This window comes from Apostichopus japonicus, chromosome 17 (genome assembly GCF_037975245.1).
Source record: "Apostichopus japonicus isolate 1M-3 chromosome 17, ASM3797524v1, whole genome shotgun sequence".
In the NCBI taxonomy this organism is placed as follows: Eukaryota; Metazoa; Echinodermata; class Holothuroidea; order Aspidochirotida; family Stichopodidae; genus Apostichopus; species Apostichopus japonicus.
The window spans coordinates 15731106-15755822 of record NC_092577.1 but is presented as its reverse complement, the minus strand read 5'-3'; positions in this window follow the sequence as shown (position 1 = coordinate 15755822).

Here is a 24717-nt window from a genome sequence, read left to right as displayed (position 1 = left end):
ATTGTATTCTAGTCATTTGATTGGTCAATTGCTCGTTTATTGCATGCAAAACTCGGCTCTATTCCACTCTATGAAATAGAACCATGGGTTATACTTTTTTCAATGGTAAGAGAGCAGAGAAACCTGTTTGTTCAAAACAATATGTTGCATGAGTGCATTTTACCCATCTTAATACAACAGTGAGTTACATACACCGAGTGTAGTGTTACTCTAACAAAACATATAGCAGTCGACACCTCCATTCATTTCAAGCAACACATTGACACAGCAACAATGGCGACGGTCGGTGCAACAAATTTCGTTCTTTTCAAGGACGAAGAACTAGCAGACAATTTGAGCGACGCTGATGCATCTAACACCAACAAAAAAAGAACAAAATCGCCGTAGGACGTTTCGAATCATTTTCAAAATGTGCCGGGACTGATTTGGAGGCAGTTGAATGATATGACACGGCAGATCTTGACAATTTCCTTTCGCGGTTTAATGCCGGACTACGAAAAGGGTGTGGATCGCTATATGCGAAGGTTTGGCCAACACCGTTACTTGTTGGATGTTGACATGAAATGTGACGAGTTCAAAGAGAGTAACCGTATGTATAAAGCTGTGATGGTAAAGTTGAAGAAGAGTGGGAAAGGATACGTAAAGCACAAGAGAGCTAAAGAGAGCTAAAGAGGACATGACAACAATTCTGGATTCACTCGACACCTGAAGGCCTACAGAACAAGTTATTTGTAGAAATTCTGATTTACTTTGCCAATCGTGGCAGGGAGAACTTGCATAGTATGTCTATTGCAGACTATAGTGTAGAAGTTGACGAGCAAACCTAAGGTATGTCGTCCATCGTGACATCATGACCAAATCGAGACGTGACGATTTTAGTGGCCATATGTACGAAATCTCTGGTTCTAGCAGGTGTCCGTCCAGTCACTTATTTCTTGCGCCAGAAGATGGGTCTTCATGGTTTATCAAAGCACCATTGGGTATCAATACATTAGGAGATAAAATCAAGAAAATATCCGAAAAGGCCGTATAGTCACTACTGGAACCATGTACCTCAATCTAGTAATGAAGGGAAAATCTCTGCACCCCCCATTTTTAGTACATTTGTTTTGGCCAACTCATCTTCAACTATTGCTCATTAATTTTACCTATCATGAGAATCTGAAATGTAACATGCTCATGTCTTAATGTAATTCTGTAAAACACAACATAACCATTACTTACCAAAAAAGTGTTTACGACCATTCATAAAAATAATATGTTAATACATATATTACTGAACTGCAGTTAACCATTTGAGTGGCTTCAGATCATTGTTTTGTTGGCCATTGTTTACAATATACACAGTAAAATGAGTAATAATATTTTTGCACAACAATATTACAGGAAGATAGAAAAACAAAACATTTACTTGAAGTACACCACAGAAAATAGTAAAGTACAATAATAAACCCTACTTATAATGAATACATTTGACTTGAAAAGTGACAGAAATTCACAAGTTGGATGAAAGTAAAAGTTCATTAATATTGTTATCTGCTCTTCTTCTTCCCATGTTGCGTAAGGAATTATTTCACTTCTGTCACAGTTAATGATGTTATATTTGGTGTATGTCACAAGTGACACATAGTGACCCTTTCTAGAAAGTAACAATGAAGTGATAATCCAGAAACCACGCAAACACTCTGCTTTTAATTCTCATGGATTTATTAGCACAAGATGTTTCAATGATAATTGGTCAAAAGAAAATATAAAGGAAATACACCCCCTGGATACTTATCCAGGGAATCCTACCCCTTTTTGCTAACTGACACTGCCACTGTATAGGACACACCCACTGGTATACTACTCTTCACAGACTTCACTGGTATGGAACTCTGCACTGACAGACTTCACAAGATCACCGCCCACAAGGTAGTCGCTATAGGATGAGTGAAACTATTCAGCTTTTGGCACGTGTCAAAGGTAGGACAGTGGCGGCGGAACCGGGGGGGGGGGGCTTGGGGGGCTCAGCACCCCCAATGAAAGTTGAGGGGGAAAATGCATGATAAGCCCCCCAATATTTACCAAGGCTCCGAAACGTACATCTGCCCATTTTTCAATGCATACTTGTCGATCTGTCCGATGCACACGTATACTATATAGGTGTAATAATTTTAGTAATTGCTGGGGGACCCTCGGCCCGTCCCCTGGCTATAGACCACATTGTCACCCCGACCGCGTCTTTACGCCCCGTGAAAAGTGGAAGCAGTGAGTGTGAGTACCGGTAAGCGTAACACAACTTCGTCTTAGGCCAATGACTTGCCTCATTTCAGCCAGTTCTCCAACATCCCCTTACTTAGTGGCGGAGCGTCCATATATACAGTCAGGGGGCGGACGCCCCCCCCCCCTGACGGACTCAAATGGACTGCTGGCGCCCTTTTCAGCTTTTCACTACTTTTTACTTATTCGCGATTATTGACTATTTTATTGCGCACTCATATACCTATTGACATTTGTCATATTCTGTTGGTGTAATTTTCCGACAAAATGGCGACGACACCTATTTATTCTCCGTTTATCTGCAAATTAGCAAGGCCCGGAAAGGGTCATTTCCTGCAATCTAGGGAGTAACTTTACTCAAAAATTCTCTGTACGCTCCGCGCCAACCTGTGGGGCGCTCCGCTTAGATAGTGTCGAAAGTGCCCCTACAGACCATTCTTGCCCCCCCCTGACCAATACCCCTAGCTCCGCCACTGCGCTTACTACACTCAAAAACGTCTTTGCGAGTACACTACGAGTAATAGCTACTCTCTTAGAACACCATCGAATATACAAATTACAATGTTTTTACAGACTTTTACGTGCAATCTGAGAAATTGCAGGCTTGAGACCCATATTTTATGGCTAGGTATTTGCAGCATTAAACACTCGGGAAGTGCCGTTTCCGGCCATCTGGGGGTTTGAAAAAACCCAACATTTTCTTGTACGCTCCGCGCCAACCGATGGTGGCGCTCCGCTTAGATAGTCTCCACACATTAGCCCCCCCCCCCAATAATTTTTCCGTTCCGCCGCCCTGAGGTAGGATACCTGTATCCGGCGTCTTAAAAGTTAATGGACCTGACCACATCTATTGGCACCGAAGAATAACCCCGTGACCCAAGGCAGTTAGCTTTGGAGTCACCAAAAATAAAACCCTGTAGACAAACAGAGGAAGAAAACCATTCCTAATATTTTTGGTAAACATACGGTCAATTTCCGGAAGCAAAACTACGATTGGTTTAACGTAACTAATAAGGGACATTTTAAACTCACTCCTTACGAGACACATTAACTTCAACATAATACAGCATTTCTTTCGCTTTCTAAAGATAATGTTATAAATTTTGAGCATAAACTCTTTACGCGACAAGTTAAAGATTTGCCCTTGTTCCTTAAATACAAATTCCATCCAACCTCAATAATAAAACAATTATGCGACAAAAAAGAAACTCTCGTTACATGTGTTAGTCTCAGCATTTCTACTAGTTATTCGACAATTTTTAAGAATTTCGTTTCAATTCAAGCATTTTACATTAATACTTGGAATACTCACAGATTATTGGGGGTAGCCTGCCCGTAATCTGGTTTACTAGAGCAAACTTCGCTTGTCACAGTTAACGAATAAAGCACTCTGCTCGACCTCGTGCGTCGAGAATACAATGTATCGAAGCGGCTTGCTCTCAATAACAAGTACACAAAATTGTCCTCAGTGACAATATTCGATTAAAAATACGTGTCTCGCCGACGTGATATGGTTACCAGATGGAATGCAACTGACTAACTTTCTTTTACCCCACCCAACATCAACTTTTCATAAAACACGAAGCTAATATTACGTAACGGCTCTTACAATTTGTAAGCCCAGGTATTCCGATACATCTAGGTCAAACATACGAACAATAAGGAGCCGAGAAACCCGGAATTAACTACCTCTTTATATGCGTCACAGGTGCTCCAATGCACACCGTGAAGCATATCAACACCAGGAATTTTGCATCCACTTACGTGACAGTGTAGAATAAACCAAACATGATAATATCAAGTTGGATTAGGTTTTGGTGCCACTGCATCGTTTCACATCCATTGTAATTAAAAGGCAGAGGAGATTAGTCTTCCCTTTGATAATGTCACCCATGCGTGCAAACAGCTTGAACATTATTGATATAAATAACCAAAATGCAAACTATTTGACTACAGAGGGTCCACTCCTGATTTATAAATGAAAATACATACAGCAACTTAAAAAATTATGATAATCTTTAAAAGTTTCATATTTTAACCTACACATTTCGTTTACACGTATCTGTATATATTTAGCATGATCACTTAATGATGATGCACTAAAACCTCAGTCAGTTTGATCCGAGTTTCTAATATCTGTACATTGAGCCTGCTGTCTACTTGTCACTGGCAGAATCACTGTCTTCACTCCAGGCCTCTTCATCAGAGTCACTCATTAGGTCTTCTGGCTCATCTTCATTATCATTCTTCTCAAGATCGTCTTCTTCCCCTGTCGACTGGCCAGTGAACAGCTTCACTGGTATTGCTGGTCCTTCAAACCAGACTGAAACTACAGCATTATCTTCAACTGCCCATCCATAATCAGTTGGCGAAAAATTCTCGCACGGAAATGCCGTCACAGCACGCTTCCACTACCTTGCGACATGAGATGAAAGTGTCCGGCGACAAGGTGAACAAAGCACAATCCACTCGTTTGATGTTCGCAACAGGATTGTCCTATGAAAGCAATGAAATTTGGAAGAAAAAAATAGATCAGTTGTACTTTATTACCAACATTTTATTCCCCCAAAATAATGCTGCTGGCTTCATAGGACCCTATTGATGACAAAAGAACAGATTGAAGTACGTTGAAATAATTCTGAATATTTGAAAATCTGAGTTTGCTCGCAAATCATGAGAGTACACCGTGCAATTAATTTCTAAGTACTTTTGTAATTTAGCATGTAAACTATGAAGCTTACATTAATGACAAGAATTACAAGTCGTTATGTGCATCTCATATTTCATAAGAATTATATTTGTCAAACTCAGTATATCTCTATTGCCATACAGGTGAAAAAGGTGAATTTGTACATTCCTCCAAGACTCCTCCAAGACATTAGTGATGTTGGTAACATCGATGTACCTTCGTTGTTACCCATCCGGCAATCCATGATGATGTTTCTGGTTTAACGAACTTCTGGGCACTGCTGTCCGAGAGAAGCAATCAGAATCACTACTATATCTGTGTCCGATGCCCTCACCATGATGTTCTGAGATCTGATGTTTGTGAAATGGAAGGCAACCAATGTACCTTTTACGTGACCCGCCCGCGAATATTTTTTTCCCAAACTGAACTGACACTGAAATTATTTCCTCGATTCTGATTGGAATAATTTCAGTGTCAGTTCAGTTTGGGAAAAAAATATTCGCGACCAGCCCTGCGGGATCCGAAACGTGACGGTCAAACGACAGTACCTAAACATCCCATTCTAACAAAGAAAATTCAAGTGAAGCTATCCAAAAAGTGAAATACGCCTACCGCCCTGCAGAGACAAACCCCAAGAACCCAATCAAACAATCCAAAAACCACAAAAGGACGACCAGCACGCAGCGAAACGAAACACCCCTCCTCCTATCAGCGTCCAAAAAAGGCAGCCCACATAAACGGCGAAAATCGCTTTTAACTTCACCGCCTCCAGGACTTTCTACCAACTGGCAAATTTCCCCCTAAAAACTATACTACATATATTCCTCCAAGATAGCACAAACGCAAATAACACGATGCACCACAGCAACAGAACAAACTGGAGGGTCTACCCCATACAAAACAAAGCCCTGTCCAACCGACCATGAACATGGTCGCTCCATGCCTGGAACCACTCCCATAAGTTTAAAACAAAGCAACAATGCCAACAACATGGGCGCTACCCTCTAAGCTGTCACAGCCGGTCCTTGGGCACAGTCCATCACCCAATCGCCAATGATACCTTTTTAGATTGGTCACAAAGGCACCGTGTGCAATCCTCCAGGCAAGATAACGCACTTTGCAACCTTCAGCCTTGAATGCACCGAACGCCATACTTCGGCAGAATGACGTCCCTGTACAAAAATTGCATTCAAGGCCCTATCCCGCAAGGAACTGTGAACGAGGGCCGGCCGTCACAGGTCAACGGGGGCAACTCAATTAGAGCGGAGCAAATGACACGCACCACCCTGCTTGGAGTACTACTGTGCGGTTCTCTGTTGCTAAACAGCGCCGGGACCAATCGACGCAAGTGCAACCCGCCCCAAAAACGTACAAAATATGAAGAAGGCAACCCTGGGTCAGTTACCGCTTCAAACATTTGCTTAAATAAGAAAAAGGTCAATTTACTTCCCAGATGAACCACCCCTAACCCACCCTTCTCCAGTTTTTGGTACATTACCCCCCTCTTGACAAGCTCTGTACCACCCGAAAATATCGCTCTCTTCAACCGCACCAGGACGCGACGCGGAATTGGATACAAAACGATTAATTACGGTGACTTTCCCCAAGATCGAAAGCCAGCGGGTGCCAAAGGTTTCAGCCTGGTCTCAAAAACCTGAGCCCTCTCGTTCCAGGTGACATCACAAGGTGAATCGTAGCCGAACCATATGCCATTAATTTTCATATTCTGACCACGATGCACCGAATGGCAAGTCTCTGTATCTCCAGCTACCAAGGCGAAGGCTCTTTGTCTTGTCCGGATTCAAGTTCGCCCTGGTAGCTCTCTCAGAGATAGATCAATCCTGCGAGAGGGCACGAAAGGAGCCCACACTCCAAACAACACACGTGACGTCATCTGCATATTCAACGCATGTCACTTTGGCACCCCCTGGCACAACGAATGGAACAAGTCTCGAGTCCCTTTCCAAAGTACGGAAGTAGTTCCATCCATAAAAGTAGACCATCCATAAAAAGATGGAGGCGATCATTCATGTTTGTGCACCAGTATGGAATTTGGAAAGGAAACTAAATCATGTTTACTTACATGCTTTCTGAAGGGTAAACTTTGTACTCCGTAATCATATCTCAATTCCGTGTCCTTTTGAAGAAGCTTCAGTGCAAATAGAGCTTTAGTCCACTATTACCACCTTCATTTTGCAATTGGCTCTCTCACTGTCATTGATCATCTTGCCAAGCCCTTAACAAGTAAAAGTTGCATCTACACTGTAGGGTTAAACAAATATATCGGTCAATCGGTTAGTTGCACAAATAGAAATGAAATGATGGTGAATTATAAACAAGGACAAGAACATTGCAGATGCTCAGCAAAGCTGTCTTTGAAAGCATCACATAGGGGAGGAGTGTTGTGATGGGTCTTTGGTTGTCGTGGCTGAGCTTGTACTCCAGCCAAAATGGGGGGGGGGGGTATGGTCAGGTCTGGCTGGGAAAATGTAATCTCATGACAATTTTTGTGTTTATAATTGCTATAAGGAAGACACACTGTTCCCTGCAGCACTCATTACAAGCACCTTTATATTGTCAATTGTTATTGAACTTTACCTTATAGGCAGCCTTATTCCAGAACTTTGTACTAACCATTGCGTACTGCCTTCAAAGTGAAAGAAGTGGTGAAAGCTCCATTTGTCTAGTGGGTACCTTCTCTCCCTTCTTACTCTTTCCCTTGCAGAGATCAACTCTCCTCGATGTTCCAAGATCAAGTCTCCTTTCTCAAAGCCCTTGCTACAAAAAACACCTGACACTGAATTGAAATTAAGAAAGAAATAAAAATGTATAATTACAATCTACTTTAGCAATACGCAAACTCTTTGCCGTTCAGTAGCAGTTTGCCGAAGAGTTTATTCATCAGTCTCCCCAGAATTGCAAAACTCTAAAAGGTTTACCCTTTACTTAAATGCAAATAATATTTCACGACTTACTGTTGGGTGTGACCGTTTAAACGGTTAACCGTTTAACCGGCCGCAAGTGCACTATCCGTTTAGAAAATCACAAACCGTATAAACGGAAAATTAAACAAATACTCATACATTTTAAACATGTGTCACATTAGAATAGTATAATTTAGTTCATTTGTATTTTTATGACAGAAGAAGTGAATCTGTCAGCTGTTTATTTTACAAAGTTTTTTCAAGTAACTTTAACTGTAGTCAATCCTGGTTGTTGTTGTTGGAAAGTAGTATCCAGGGATGTAGGACAATTTACATAAATCCTAATCCCTCTATTCACTACAAAAGTACAAGGTAGCATAATTGAGTATATATACAAAAGAAACATCACCAGGTCAGTGCATAGTTAATATAATACAAAGGTACAGGGTAGCATAGCATAGCTAGTGCACACAAAAGAAACCTACCAGGGCAGGACATAGTCAAAATGACAATGTATTGTATTGCGAAGTTATGCTAATTGATGCACTAGTAATTATGCGTGACATGACATCCAGCCAGTGAAGTGAGTGTTGGATAAGATTTGTATTCACTCTCCAAAATACCATCATCGGATTGAGTCATGATATATCTCTTAGCTGAAAAAGACGGAGCTACAGTAGTGTGATTTTCATATCATGGGGCACAGGATCCTATATATAGGATACCTGTATTGAAGCCTGGGCTAGTATACTGTAATTTATGACTGGCATTTAACTGTGAAATCTGAAAACACAATTATTTCCTGGAGACTCCAGATTCATTCAATATGTAGTGTTCTGGACAGGGCAGCCTGTCGGCAGCGTTGGAATGAGAGTACATTACCTGACCGGATAAAATATAGCTGTATTGCAGAGCTCGTGTGACAGTTTGAGAACTGGCACCATTGTTAGTAGAAACTTGTTATATTAATCTGTTCTGTATATGTAATATTTGGGATGCAACAAGGAGGTGCACAAAAGTCAGTTTCATTTTGTGTAGTCATTTTTCATTATGTTGGATAGTGAAAGTCACGCCTTAATTGACTATCCTTAAGAAAGTGGATGTTTGCTATGATTGTAATAGTGATGGTGACTTTTATAGCACTACAAATTAATTCAAGCTAATTTTGGCAGAGAGTGGTTATATGGTGGTGTAGTGGTGTAGTGAACATGAGGGTAATGTGCATAAAGGAAAGTTATGATGTGCTCACCATAGCTTTGGAGTAGGAATGTATATATGTTTGTATGTGGAACAAACTTTGTTCAAGATTCATATATGGGTTATTGTTACAATTTTGTTATTATAAATTTATGCAACATATTTAGTATATTGTATTTGGACAAAGTATTACCAGAGAATTCGATTGTGTATTTTGTTCCGATACAGTGTCACTCTCCTCACATTGAGTCGAAGACCGGAAGCTTTTGAGGATAGTTTGAGGATAGATTGAGGATAGTTTTTTCACCGACTTCGACTATAACACCTACCACAACCTGATATGAGCAACCGCATGTCAACAAGTATTGACAACATCTTTAGGCAATATTCGTCATAGTGACAACTCAGAATTCATTTTTTAAAGATAAATGTTAAATCAGAATTTCATGATGTAAAGGGGGGAAAGCTCTTCAGACCAGAAGAGGTAATCTCATTCTTTTGTAGAGAAAAGAATATCCTATAAATATATATATTAAGATTAAATTTATACGTACCAGTTTGCTCTCTCGCAATTGAAAAAGATCCAGGGGTATAAAACTTTGGAAAGTCTTAAACTTTCCAGTAGTTAAGCTAAATCTAGCATATGTTATCCTCTGGTAAAGATTGCGCCAAAGCAATTCGTTATCTCTAAGTATTCAGGAGTCATATGTGTTCTTAAGCAGCATTACAGAACGTTGTAACCTTATTTTCCATGTTCCTTTTTTTTTTAAGGAGAAAGTTCCTCCTCAATAAATACATATTTACTTAAGAAGTTAAATCTATAAAACTTATTCTGTATAATTAGTTGGTTCGAGTATTTCTTTTTTACATTGCATATTGATGTTGGATAGCCGCTAGGCGAATGTGTCGCATTGCCACTTGCTTTCTTTTTGTGGGTGACAACATGAAAAGTATTTACAAATTTGTAAAGAACTCAGTAATGTACTGCAAACTATCAATTAAAACAGAAAAAAAGATGTTTTAGACATGAATAATGTGTTCAATATAATTATAGTACTAGGCCAATTTAGTAGTCATGAACTCATGACTATAGTGTCGTCAATTCGTTCTCTCGGTTTATATTTGCAACATACCTCACCCGTACATGTACATCGATCAATTGCATGGTGAAATCCCGTGTGAAAGTATGTTCACCCCAAATGGTCGTTGTAGAAAGTACCGTTATAACATTAACAACACAAGGCCAGTTTGCTCTCTGTGGTCCGCACGTGTACAGCCATTTTTTTCACACATGGTATTATAATGTGCATGCATTGCGGGCGATATTACCTTTTCACCGTGACGATAAATAGTTAAAAAATTCTCGCCATATTTCGATTATTTCCCCTTAACAGAGAATTAGCGTAAATGTCGAGCTTTGAGTGGACGGAGAAAGAGAGATATATGGAGGGGACATTCAAAGAAAATATGTGAAAAACCGTACGATATTTTTCACAAATAGTGATGTTTAGATAAGTGCTTCCTCACAATGAACGAGCCGCCCCAAAGTTCGCTCCGCTTTCGTAAAACTTCTATATATATATAACACGTGGAAAAACCCGAGTTTTTACACACATAATTCCCACTGACATAGGTCATCGACATTCGAACTTGCCCAAGTTCATCGCACCATGGGAACGACACAACACATTCAACATGTTACATGATGTTACATTTTCCCGCCACTGGACGCCGAGTGTAAATTTTGGTGTAATATGCAAATTATGAATGGTACTGTGCAGCGCGGCTAAAACTTAACCTATTGCGACACAAATTTGGGAAGCTGTTGTTCAAGTAACATTTGTATCAAATGTAAAGTACTGTATGGCACGTGACGTCGCTGAAATCGGAGGCTGCTCAAACCAGTTTGAACTTCATTTTGACAATCCATCGCACAACACGTGCGTGCGTAATTTGTTCTAAACATGACTTTTAATGAGTAAGCAGGAAAGGTGGGAAAGTTTGCTAAGTTACGGGAGTTTTTGTTTAAAATCTTTTGATAGATAGACAAATGTTTTTTTTTTTCAAACCTTACGATGTTGCCGAAGTCCTAATTAGTAATTAACATACATTGATCGTCGTCTCGTTGCCTGAATTGCTACCTGTTGAAAAAAAAAACCCTTCATTATTGTACTCACAATGTCCTATTTTCATTAATAGTCGAGTGACGGTGCGTCGAAAAAGCCGCGATCGGGAAACGGCGTTTCAAAGTTTAACCGACCGGCGGCGATTCCGGTTAAACGGTTAGCGAAATACCCGTTAGGTCACACACTGAATGTCTTAGTCTGGATTCATCAGCCGGGTAGGTAAACCGCCTTTTAAAAACAATATATTTCTCGTTCAGAGGCCACTTCTAGGCAACGAAGCCTACTTCACAGATGAAGTGGAGCGCTCATTACCTGAACTGCAAAATTCTATTATAAGACTGGAAAGTGACTTGGGAAAAGCCGTCAGTTATGAAGGTAAAAGTTTTCATGATCTAGAATAGAAGTGGCGGACAAAGAAAAGGATTACAAACAATTGTAAACAAACAATTGCTAAATTAGAGAAAGCCCACACCTCTAACAACTCAAATGTGAACAAGCAGGAGAGGATGTCCCGCAGAAATAGTTTTAGAGTAGTTGGTATCCCTTTTAAAGGAGAAAATTGCGAGCTTGTCAAAACATTTTTTCCCCACTATTTGAAGATGCCCCTCCCCCTAGAAATAGAGCGATTTTATCGAGATGGTAACGGCCAGGGCAATAGACCATCCCGTCCTCATCCGATGTTCATCCTACAAGGATAAAGGTTTTATCATGGGGAAGAGGAGATTTGCTTTGGTAGAACAGATTTTTTTTTATAGTCGACGACCTCACAAAAGACGATGCAGCAGAGAAGAAATGGTTGGCCAAAGTAACAAAAAATCAGTGCAGACATTTGGACATTTTTGTTACGGTTGTTTGTCTTGTTTTGTCTCCAATTTTTTTACCCCTGCTTCGCTATTTATTTGGGATATCGGTACTTCACCCACTCCAATTCTTGAGCAGTGTTTGTTTTATTCCTCGTCCAAGGTTCCCTAGGAATCTGTCGGTTGGGATGGGTACAGTGTCATGAAATTATAGTAAAGCAAATGCTACGACTCGTAGAAAACAAGACGAAGATATTTTACATGCGCTCAATTCGGAAAGTAATAAGCTTGCAACTTTTGGGGGATTACAAGCTGCGTGGTATTTTTGTACGTTCTAGTGCGAGGTGGGTAGGTTATGGGCAGAAAAATACTAAGTACTTTTTTTTCATTTAGAAGACACAACAAGACTAGAAATGCTATTCGCAAGTTGCATGAACCAGATGAGATGGTTGAATTATATCTGATACTACTTCCATTCTTCGCATGCTCGCATCCTTTTATGGTGACCCGTATTCTTGTCAAAATATAACCCCATATCTCTGGGACATCGAAATTACAAAATCCTTCTTGAGGATGCTAATAAGGATGCTAATAGGATGCTTGAGGATGCTAATAGTGCTGGGCTGTTAACGGAGGTTGAATGTATAACCTCCCTCTTTTCTATGAGTAAAGGCAAAAGCCCTGGTAATGATGCTTTTGGCCTTTAATTGGTAGTTGTAACATACCTTTTAAATTGCTCGTATACTCATTTGAGTCTCTCGAAGCAGGGACGTAGTAATGTCATTGTTATTCCTAAGACTGGAAACATCATAACATTGACAAATTATAGCCGTATTTCTTTAATGAATATAGATCGTTTTAGTTTCAATGGTAGTTTCTGCCGTTGAGTGTGTACGTTATATTCCACGCTTTTGCTGCAGTTTTTAATAACGGTTTTTCCTCGGCGCCTTTCAAATTACTAGGGGTGTTAGACAAGACTCTCTTTGTATTTTCTATGGAATTTGTAGCAATGCAAGCTTAAATGTTAAAGGTATTTTTCTTTTAAATAACGAATTCAGAATCCTCTAGAATGCGGATGATACTACTTTATTCCTTGACGGTTCCCATCAGTCATTCAGAGAGGTTATTAACATCCTGAAAGATTTCGAACTGGCTTCTGGGCTTAAGATTAATGTTGATAAGTCTACTGTTTATTTCCAATAAGTACTCATAAACCACACTTTATTGACCAGTAATTGTTATCTCAATACATTACATGTATAGAGATATTGTAACAGTAAGTGGGACTCTCTCTTCTCTTAAAAAGGTTTCAGCGTCTTCATACAAAGTTCCTTTTCTCTGGAATTTCCAGAGCAAGCATAGATCACATAGGCCAACAAAAGTTACTATTTTTTATTCCAGAATTCTATGACTTTTTCACCAATTTATGTCCAAATCGGGCTCAAACACTTGTCACAAGCCTTTTTTGCACACGCTCCAAAACTTGTTTGTAGGGAACTTTTGCCCACGTTTCCCTGTTTTGATGATTAAGCCCCGCCTCCAAGTCTGGTTTGTAGCAGATTGGCTATGACTCATAGCAGCTACATGTTAGATATACGAAAATGGCTATCCTCGCGACCAATTTTCTGTACTGTTGTTAGGTACGCGGCGTGTAGTGTATTGCACGCTAATTACATATACACATTGTTGTACTGTTGAATGCTACGTAGTGCATTTGATTTGTAGCCCAACCATCGTTTTGCGTCAACAAAAAAAAACAATACTTTGCGTAGCTTTTTACATACTTTCTTTCCTTGCTGCTATCGTCGCGCATGGTACCCGAACACCACACGTAGTCAACGGGAAAATCTTGCCTAAGCATCTCTTTATTCGCTGAAATTGTGACGCAGTTAGCTCGAACTAAAATATCCATGAAATACTGCAACCTTCGACCACATGTTAGCCTAACAACCACACTAAGTCAATGGGAAATGTAGCCTAACCATCGGTTAGCCAAAAAAAAAAATTCGTAGCTGGAAATCGGCATTTGTTTGGAAGGTATGTACTATGTCTTAAAGAGGGAATGTTGTTTTTTAATTGGAGTAGTTTCTACTTGTTATTATTTCTTTACATCAATCTCAGTAATTTTAGAGTAATTTAAACAAGTTACGATGGTACAATTTGCTTTTCAGTTTCAGTTTGATTGCCCTGAGCATACATTTCTAATTGAACTTCAATGGAGTTAAATAGGTAACGAATAGGTATGTTTAACTTCAAGTTGGTAACATTTCTATTTGTTCATAAACGGTGTAATACTGAAAATAAGCACAAAATAATGTCGGAATGTAGGCAATGTGTAATTAAAATTTACAACTTTGGTAAAGATTGAAGATGGATGGTTTGTCTGAGATGCTTTTTGAGTAACTATTCTTAGCCCATTTCAAGCCATTAACAGGTGACATACACGTCGAGGTGGTTAGGCCATTCGCTTAGCACAGTGCTGATTAGGTAGGATATCATATTTTCGTATTTTGGAAATTTCTAAACAAAAATAAAATCTTTCCGAGAAACTCCAGAGGTGATTTGGTACAAACAAAAGGATACCTAAGAGCCTTGTATTACAAGGAAAGCAAAAGGAAACACGAAAATCACAACAATAATTGTTCCTATCACAAACTTTATTGCCGATTTCGTATAAACGGGAGATTTTCTCTTTTTCAAATAATCGGTATTTTCTGTTATGCATAATCGTTTGAATACTACTTGGAAGTGGACACAGTTTTGATGGTCGTCACCACTACAGTCTACAGTAACATAGGTTCATAGGCCTAGCTTTCTCAAGGCGGACATCTAGATATGGTCGACTTGTTCGCCTCTTCTAATTTGGCCGTTGTCATTGACGTCAAACTATATGACCAAAAAGTCAAACAGAGACTGACCCAAGATGACGGATACCACATATAAAAAACAAGTTCTTAAATATTCTACGACAGTACTAAACCTTGCAACAACAAACAGGCAATGAGCGCTAAAGGCAACACTCGCAGGATGAAGTGTAACCTGCAGAGACTATTCGTGGCAAAGTAGTGTAAATGCAAGTTCTATATTTGTTGTACCATGATTGATATTGATAATTGTAGAGACAGCAAAGATATGAAATTAGGAATCGAAATTAGAACTTGATGATGGATATGAACTTTTTTTTGGGTCATGTACTTACTCCTATTGGTGGTCATGTACTTACTCCTATTGGTGGTCATGTACTTACTCCTATTGGTGAAATCATTTTGCTGACAGCGTTTGCTTATGTCAATTGCTGTATCTTTTTCGATGCTTACCAGATCCTTCCAATTATTTTATTAAGCTTGTGGATAATGTTTTGTACAAGTTTATCTAGGCGGGAAACCCACTTCAAATGAAACATACTGGTATGGTTATGCAATTTCAGAGGGAGGATTAAATGTCACTCAAGCAGTTTGATTAATGGGTTGACAGATATACAGACACTACTGAGGAAAATGTTTAAGATAACAGGGGGGGGGGGAATTATTTTATGCCAGGCGACGTTAAAACGGAAAATCATTTCATAAATGATGTGCTTTATGCTTGGTCTCTTTGTTTGACAGATTCTGGCTTTACCCGTTGCTTTTGAGACTTCATTTAAGTAAATAAAAGATAAATGTGTTTCCATATCAGTAAAACTTCAAGGTTTGGCAAATACTGGAGTAGCGTGTTGCTTTTTTAAACTTCATTCCACTTAAAATGAAACAGTAAATAAAAAGGTGCTTTAATATATAAGACATAGTTGGTACAACTATTCAATTAGTAAATTTTCGAAATACACGCTGAGGATATTTGATACAGGCTGTGATGGTCAGCTCTTAAAGGAGGATAGGTAGTTATCATAACTTTGTATCCAGTTTCTCTCTAAATCAGCTATAAATATGCATCATGTAAAGATTTCAAATAAAAGGTGCCTTCGGCTGCAGTAGCAATTTTCACCACAAAGTTCTTTAATCGGCCGAAAAAACGCAACTTAAGAACAGTTTAACAACACTTAGCCCGTTGTGAAAGTCACTCACTCACTTTAGTGGTGATTGATGTTCCTTTCAAAGGTTCACAAAATAACTTGACCGTTAGTTCTTAAAAGCAGTTTGATTAAAATATCTGGTTTTGTAATGCAAGCAGTGGGAGGTGACTAAACATGCACCATATAATTTTTCTATAATCCTTTTTGTAAATAGTGCAGTGTACTACTACAACCCAACTAACATAATGTAACATTCTATGACATATTACTAAACAACTATGTCTGGGTATAAAACTTAGTGACCTGTAATCTGGCATGGCTTCAGAAGTATTCGGCAAGAACTGTTGCTGAAGTAGAATACAAAAGCACTCAAAAGTAACACATACTTCACGTGCACATGCATGTCACACTGAAATATTAGTGGACTACAAGTTGCTGGCTACGGCTTTGTGGTGGCTCGTTACCGTTTTGACACTGCGCTTACTGCCTGGAATTCAGGCGTCGTTCGAGGATGAGCCACTTCCTCTTTCGGCGTGGTGGCGCTACACCTCGATCGACGCTCTGGACATCTTTCAATAGGCTGTTCAACGGTCTTATGAAGGTCCAAAGGGATGAGTGAGTTACTGCACATATTTACACACAGACACAGACAGGCGTTTTGACTTGGATCACGTTTACGAACGCAATGAAATAACAATAAATGCGATTGCTAATCATTATAATGCTAACTGCAAAAAGAAAACAAGAGCCTCGATAAAACGGAATAACCAACAGAGTGAGGTGCTGTACATCGTCCACCTAGCCATACAATAACTATAAAATAAGTCACAAGAGGCGTATATACGCGTCCTGTTTGGGCTGAGTTTTTCGAATTGAACATAACAGTCAGATCTATAGTTCTTGTTCGGTTGGGATCTCGTTTAATCAGTCGAAAAGAAGACTTAGTAAACACATTTACACCAGTCGAATGTACCATAATGTGTCGCTGCCTGCCAAATTTCAAATGAAATCGCCAACACAGTAGGTAACTGCTCGCTAGTAATCCTGCAGTGGCACGTTGCCGTTTTGATACTGTGCCTTAAGTCGGCGAAGGCGACGTTCGAGAATGCGCCACTTCCTCTTACGTCGTGGTGGCTCTTCACCACGATCTGCCGCGTCAATTTTTGCTTCAACGCGGCTCTGTACATCCTTCAACTGTCTGAAGGGCCAAAGGGATGAGTGCCTCACAGTCATTCCATCGTTGAGCTGACGGTCATAACCTGTAATCAAGAAATAGTACGAGGGAAACTATCATGGGGTCATACGCATGACTTTCATATTAGCATGTTTGCCAACTACGCAGTGGATTTTTCAAGACTCGAGACATGCATAAGGTGGAATAAGCTACTCCTCGGCTATTCGCCTTTTCACGTTCCCACGATGTATGCAGAGTAAGTTCAATATAGGTTTTAACAAAGTTCGTTTAATATTCTGATCATACTATTTTGTTAACTCCTATGAGCAATGGATGTTAATGAGTATAATGTTAATGATGAATAATTATTCTTATATAGCGCTTTACCCCGCAATTCACCATCAAACACTTCACACAGTCATTACCCCTGATCATTGGAACCAGGCACGCACTCCAACAAATCCGGAGAGTAGGCTATATAGCAGCCCAAAGGCGCACGGTATACTCAGGTTCCTTACAGGTTCCCAATTAGCATATGGGTGGAGAGAAGCAAGCTGAGATGAATACCTTGCCCAAGAGTACTAGGTCACCACGCTCTCCAATACCAAAACAGCTCTTCATGTACCGAGGCGTCTTGCTTAGGCAACCTCTGGTGGGCGTGTGGCCTACAACTGCCGCACCCCTTTTGTCCGGATGCTACTTTCTCACCGAGCCCGAGGGCATGCGCATCCAGCTGCTCGACGCCTCGATTATCTCTCAAAATTATCCGTTGTATAGTTGTTTACAACAGGGGTGCTGGACCCACGAGGACAGCGGGCAGCTACCCCCCTCCCTACGCCCTCCTGCCGAGGTGCCCTCTTCTTCCTTAGTAGAGGCAAAAAGCGTCAAAACTATTTTGGATGTTTTTATTTGCAGTTATTTCATTTGGTCGCAGCTGGAGCACGAAAGGTCGCGTCCCTGTGGCTATGATGCTCCTGTTGTTTAGGAAGCACTTGTAGAGCTTGTCAAGTGTGTTTTTCAGCAATCCGGTACGTTATTTTTTTCACGGAAAAATTCGTGTGCGCTTCGCACAAACTAGGGTGGGGGCTGGGGGCATCGCGAAATCATGTTAGCTTAACCATACCCACCCCAACGTGGGTCTGTGACTCATACGGTTTATCCATTTTCACCCTTATAAGCACAATTTCCCATATTGCAGCTGAAATTTTCTGTTCGCTTCGCCCGCCACATATCTCCCGACTTCATATGAACTAGATAAACGCAGTATATAAATCTTTGACCTCTCCGAAGGGCCCTGGAAGAGTGGAATATTACACTTCCAGGCGCGGGTCGGGCTACTCCGGCGTCACCCCTCCTCCTTTTCCCCCCAGAAGTAGCCCTCACTTTTTGTTTTAGCCCCTTCCCGACACTCCAGCTTCCAACGATAGAAGAATTTCGAAACATCCTCTTCGTACGAATAGGCTATTCAGGCGCGTCGGAACGATTTTAAAGTGGTACGGCCGAATGTGAAGTGACACGGCCGAAATGGGGATCTAAGAGTTATACCCTCAAGATGTATTTGTATTTTTCCATATTCGCTGAAAAGTGGTACGTTAGCTGTCGTACCTGCCGTACTGTGTACTGCCTGTTAATCTAGTTGCTCCTAAGTGTTTAGCCAAAACAACATTGTCCCTGTTAATTCGTAGAAGGCTGGGTAGGGGAATGGGCATCTGGAAAAGCTGAGTGATAAATAGGTCGTATATTGAGAGCCCATATTGAGAGCCCAACTATCGGTCGATAGGCTAATCAGAAATTCGATAGCTTTGCGAGCTTGCTTAAATAAAGAAGTACGAATTTTTTTCAAATTTATAGCCTATCACAAACTTGCAGGCCAGCCCCAACGGATTATTTCAAACGATGTGTTTAAAACTCGCCTCGATCAATATGTCCATATAGCCTATCCAGTGAGAGGTGCATGGGGTGGCCTAACGGATATTTCGCTTACCGGTTAACCGGATCGCCGCCGGTCCGGTTAAACGTTTGAACGCCGTTTTCCGATCGCGGCTTTTTCGACGCACCGTCACTCGACTTTCAATGAAAATAGGACATTATGAGTACAATAATTAAGGTTTTTTTCCCAGCAGGTAGCAATTCAGGCAACAAGACGACAATCAATGTATGTTAATTAATAATAAAGGCACAATAATATAGCGAACATTTCGTGTAATGATTGCTGAAAAGAATGACACACATCATCAGTATTCGTGGTCTTGAGAAGTTCAGATCACTGAATTTATATAACTCGGCCTTCGGCAACATCGTTACTTTTGAAAAAAACAATATATTTCTCTTATCTATCACAACATTTAAAAAAAAAACTCGCCTAACTTAGCAAATATTACCCACCTTTCCTGCTTACTCATTAAAAGTCATGTTTACAAAACAATTACGCACGCACGTGTCGTGCGATGGATTGTAAAAATCAAGTTGAAACTGGTTTGAGCAGCGTCCGATTTCGGCGACGTCATGTGCCATACAGTACTTTACATTTTATACAAAAGTTATTTCTACAACAGCTTCCCAAAATTTGTGTCGCAATATAGGTTCAGTTTTAACCGCTCAGCAAAGTACCATTCATAATTTACATATTACTCCAACATTTACACCCTGCGTCCTGTGTTGTGTCGTTCCCATGGTGCGATAAACTTGGGCAACTTGGGCAAGGTGCGATAAACTTGGGCAAGCGGAGCGAATTTTGGGGCGGCTCGTTGATTGTGAGGAAGCACTTATCTAAGCATCAATATTTTGGACAATATCGTAAGGTTTTTCAGATATTCTCTTTGAATGCCCCCTCCATATATCTCTCTTTCTCCGTCCACTCAAAGCTCGACATTGACGGTAATTCTGTTAGGGGAAAAATTATCGTAATTATCGAAATATTGCGATAATTTTTCAACTATTTATCGTGACGGTAAAAAGCTAATATCGCCCGCAATACATGCACAGTATAATACGTGCGGACCTGAGAGAACAAACTGTCCTTGTGTTGTTAATGTGATTAGGGTACTTTATAGAACGACCATTTGTGTCTTTTGGGGTCAACATACTTTTACACGGGATATCACCATGCCATTGATCGATGTACATGTACGGGGTGATATATGTCGCAAATATAAACTGAGAAAACGAATTGACGACACTATCATGAGTTCATGACAATTGGCCTACTACAATAATTATATTGAACACATTATTCATGCCCAAAACATCGTTTTCTGTTTTATATTCATAGTTTGCAGTACATTACTCAGTTCTTTACATATTTTTAAATAATTTCATGTTTAAAATGTATTGGAAATTGTTAAAAAATATTTCCGTTTATACTGTTTCTGATTTTCTAAACGGATAGTGCATTTGCGGCCGGTTAAACGGTTAACCGTTTAAACTCTGCACCCCCCATTGGCGGGTGCAGAGTTTCCCTCATTAAAAGCTGTGGGGCACAAAACGGGGGCACCGGCATCGGGAACTATTGTTCGTCTAAGTATGATTACAAATGAAACTCAACTCGGTTGTTTGTACGTGTTTCCATGTCACGATCGTATACGTTCCAAAGGGTGATAGGATATTGCCCGTTGATATAATTGTTTGACACATAGTCGAAGAAGTCGGCAAGGGCCGGATACAGATGCATTAAGCGAGCGGTCGCGTTTCTCCTTCTTAGCAAGTCGAAATTCATTCTCACCAGAGCCCTAGGCAAATATCCCAGCGCCATCAATTTCCTTAACACTTTCTTCAATTGCTCGTCTTGCCGATAGGCTCTGGCCAGACCAAGATCCTTAACATGCTTCCACATGTTATTCGTAAAATGAAAATAACAACCGCCAATTTCTATGTTTGGAAATTCGGTTCCGACTGCTGATATGATAGCTTGCTCGAAGTCACAGGTCATGTTAGTAGGGCGCCATCTATGCCGAGAAACCCGCCTCACTTCTCTACGAATGACGAAGAGGACTCTTCTGTAATCGGCCACGGTACGATTGGTCATCAATGCTGTAAGCAAGGCCATACCGATGATGTTGAAAATTTGTGTGTACGGCTGTGGACATGTCCGAAGCGTTGCGTCCATGAAAATATGCCGACATCGTCGCAGCACCCTTAGATTATCTTCTGTAGCAAATATAGCTAGTCCCCAATCATTGTCTTGGTGCACGAGGAACTGTTCGTTATTCCAAGTTTCAGCCCATTGACCGTTGATATCGACATCAATTGAATCTGGTATTTCAGGGATCATACTACTACGTGATCTATGAAGCTGTCAGCGTACGCTTTGTAATTGAGGCACTTGCGGGCGATCACCGCCTCCTTTACGAGCAACTCGACGTGGCTCATTGGCAATCTCGCTTTCGTATACTCTCTTGATCGGAATAGTTGGGTTCCTATCAAGTTCGGCCCTACAGCGGTCGACGAAACTTCTCCTGTCTATGACGTCGTCGTCTGGTCGGTGATTGTGTTCTTCTCTTCCTCGAATTTGAATATCTGGGTTTTCGGCAGCTTTGTCAAATGTATTGGTGAAAAGCTTTGAATGGCACGGGCGTCGCCAACATCGCCAAGTCATTTCGAGCTGCTTCCGGTGATGAAGTTGGTATCGGAAGCCCCCTGAGGCTAGAATACGACCACCGCGTTCACCCTGCACTATCTTTGCTTCATCCATGTGAAGGACATACAGAACTTAAACAAGAATAATTGGAAATGACAAAGTGCAGATTATACAAACAGAGCTCGGGAACTCTTCAGTCTTGGCTATACTCCCTTGTATTGCGAATCGAACAGTAACGCAAAACATAGGGACCTAATCGACCGCTATAACAACATAGGGCGTACAAGTCAATTAATACAGTAGGTGTCCGAGCGGTGCATTGCGCAATCAGGATTTCCCATGTCAAAGGTCTAAAAGTTACAGGAACTTACACGAGACAATGGATACATCATCGATATGACGGAAAGTTGAGCTTTTAGTGTTGCTGGACAGTTGGAATGCAACAGTGCAGTCAAATCATGATTACTCGAATGTCAGTTTAGTAAATTTGGAATGTAAAAAAATGGGCATTTTAGCATTCGACGAAATGCAGTAAAAGTCCTGAAGTTCAGGAGAGTAATAAATGTTCCGTTTCACTGAGGCAGCGATTCGGCCAAAAATGTTTTGGGGGGGAGGGGGAGGGGGAGGGGGAGGGGGAATTTCTCTATTTGCGAACGATTTTTTCCCCCCAAGAATTGGATCCATATCACAAATGTCAAGATATTGCTGGGCATATCCCTACGCTTCTCTCTTCATTCTGCGCGCAGCCATACGAGGCTGGCATAGGGGGGGGGGGGGGGGCAGACTGCTTCCCTGAAGAAATTTGAGAAGAATAGTTGTTAATTCGAGCAGAGACAAAGTAAAAGTGGAAAAAGTACCCGAATTTTCTACTGAGTGCCGATTTTTTTTCTCCATAGAATGCATGAAAAAATTGGCGCGCAGTGGTGATTTTGTGGTGTGTTTTGTACACATGATAGTTAATAAGAAAATCCTACGGGTGTGTACGAGAATGCCTTATTGTCTACAGGTCAGGTCTACATGGGTTAAATATTGAAAATCATCGTAATCAAGCTTCCAAATTTGTCTAATATGTTTCACTGGGAATCACTATACCTTTTAGCTTTATGGTTCTTAAAGCTCCAATCAGCCTTCATTTCATGTCTCTCTTTCCAACCCCAAAGATATCCACATAAATCTGCTGAGTGGCGTAGGAAGGAACTTTTGAGTGGGGGGGGGCTGAAGACTGATGGCCGGCCTGGGGGAGGGGTCTAAGGGGACGGGGTGTCCCCCTCCCCCTTTTGATTTTTTGTTGGCATTTCCAGGTGGCCTCAGATGCAATTTGGTGCAATATAGCACACTTCAACACCCACTCCATTTTGTCAACTTAATTTTGTATTTTCCACCTGGCCTTAGATGCAATTTGGTGCTCCAAATGAGATTTTTTTTCTGATTTGGAAATGAAAAAGGGGTTTTCTTTTTTTGGGAAATGAAAAAGGAGCTGATAGTAGTGTCGGTGGCGTAACAAAAAGACAAAGAAATGAGAGAATGAAAAGAGATGGAAAATGACGGCAAGTGGCGGGAAGAGTACGGTATATATAGGCTACTCAAGTTGAATTGAGCGGTATGATGTAACCAAGCATCAGAGGCCTATATGAATTCCTTGCCAACCACTGTGTAGGCCTACGTTGACAATGGTGATTTTGCCCATAAGTATTTTAGTCCCTGTAATCTCCGTCACATGCGTACGAGGCGGGGGGGGGGGGCTGCCTCCAAAAAAATGTTGAGATCGAGAATTCGGACGGAAAACGACGAACATTCGGGCAAAGACTTGGTAAATTCGGGCGGAGATAAACATAGGCGTACAGGACACTTTCAGTTCAAGGAAGCAGAAAGTTTTTCTCCGAAAGCTACTAGAATTTTACAGCAGTTCATGTGTATAAAGCAAACCGTAAATCACTTTTGAGCGAGTAGCGGGAAACTTTTGCTCATTTGAAATTCGGGCACTTAGTCGACAATTCGGGCAAACTTTTCAATTTTGCTGTATCTCTGTACAAATTTCACCTATTCTTTGCCCGAATTCGGTCGATCCATTCCCGAATTTTCGTTTTCATAAACTTTTAGGGTACAGTGTGGATTTTCAAAAACATTGTGTGTTGCTGGGATGGGATTTGCGAAGAAACATGCAGTCCGGGCCAGTAGGATAACTACAGGGAGGGGCAAACCAACATGACCAAGTGAAAAAACAAAAATTATGAGTGTTCGGTGGACATTTTACTGCTGTCTTTCTACAAGCAGCATTTTGCGTCTACGAGCCCCCAGACAAATCTCTCGGTATGCGCCTGGTCCGAGCACCCGGTTGTTCAGCCTCTGGGGCCGCACGGCGAGTTACTAGACCCCTCCCCTGAAAGCACCAATTGTGAGGCCACTGAGTGGCTGTCAACACTTCTGTGCGGCTCTTACTGAACAACGTCCCTTCGGGTGATTTTTGAAGAAAAGGGACATCAATCCCTGGGAACATCGAACCCTGGGAACATTGACATAGCCCCGCTCTTATTGAGTTGCCCCCCGTTGACCTGTCACGGCCGGCCCTCGTTCACAGTTCCTTGCGGGATAGGGCCTTGAATGCAATTTTTGTACAGAGACGTCATCCTGCCGAAGTATGGCGTTCGGTGCATTCAAGGCTCAACGGTTGCAGGCTCCGTGATCTTGCATGGAGAATTGCACACGGTGCCTTGGTGACCAATCTGAAAAGATATCACTGGCGATTTGGTGATGGACTGTGCCCGAGGACCGGCTGTGACAGCTAAGAGAGTACTGCCCATGTTTTTTGGCATTGTTCAAGCTTGTGGGAGTGGTTTCAGACCTGGACCGACAGTTTAACGGGAGACCGTTCCTGGTCGGTAGGACAGGGTTTTGTTTTATATGGGGTAGATCCTCCAGTTTGTTCTGTTGCTGTGTTGCAGCGCATTATTTGTGTTTGT